Source organism: Ceratotherium simum, chromosome 7 (genome assembly GCF_057802395.1).
Source record: "Ceratotherium simum simum isolate JZ-2026a chromosome 7, ASM5780239v1, whole genome shotgun sequence".
Classification (NCBI taxonomy): Eukaryota; Metazoa; Chordata; class Mammalia; order Perissodactyla; family Rhinocerotidae; genus Ceratotherium; species Ceratotherium simum.
In genome coordinates this window covers 82085130-82085965 of record NC_141906.1, presented here as the reverse complement: position 1 = coordinate 82085965, position 836 = coordinate 82085130, and the positions used below count along the sequence as shown (strand labels likewise).

At 30.0% G+C, this 836-nt stretch overlaps 1 non-coding gene across 1 annotated transcript; it reads right to left on the bottom strand.

Annotated features, from left to right (window-relative positions):
* Positions 1–376: 376 nt before the first annotated feature.
* Positions 377–483, bottom strand: LOC147916728 (U6 spliceosomal RNA). Its single transcript, XR_015552826.1, has one exon. It is a non-coding gene; the product is annotated as a U6 spliceosomal RNA (small nuclear RNA).
* Between the last annotated feature and the right edge of the window lie 353 nt (positions 484–836).

Here is an 836-nt window from a genome sequence, read left to right as displayed (position 1 = left end):
AACACATTAATTTAATTTTTCAGAGAAAAATAGAAGATAAACACTTGGAAACTGTTGAAAGTCAGTAGTAACAAAAGACATTGAAAATTGAAACCATGAGATATTATTTTTCAAGTTTTAAAAGTTAATTCTCAGTATTGGGGAGGAGGCAGTGAAACAGAAAATCCAATCATTTGCTGAAAGGTGTATAAAGAGGTTCAAACCTGGAAGACCATTTGGCAATATCTACCAAGAGCTCTAAAAATGTGCATTACTTTTTTTTTTCAATTGAGGTAGAATGACATACAACATTATATTAGGTTCAGGTATACAACGTAATGATTCAATATTTGTATATATCGCAAAACGATCACCATAATAAGTCTAGTTAACATCCAAAAATATGGAACTCTTCATGAATTTGCATATCATTCCTGCTCAGAGACAATGTTAATCTTTTCTGTACCACTTCAATTATAGTATAACTGCTGCCGAAGTGAGCAGAAGTGTCCATCACTTTCCATCAGTAATTCTAATTCTGGAAAATTTATCAGCTACAGATTAGTACATGAACGTTAATGACATTGAATTTATAATGGCAAAAAAAGAAATAGCAAATAATAAGATACATTAGGAGAATGGGAGAATAGTTAAAATAAAGTCTAAAAGGAAATCGTTAAATAACTCATGGTATACCCATAGGATGAGCTACTGTGCTGCCATCAAAAATTATTGTGTGAAGATTATTTAATATAAAAGTGTTCACAGAGCACTTTAAATAGGTTAGAAAATGTTATGTACAGTATAATTTCAATTATTAATCATATTGTGAAGTTTTTACACACATATATACATGC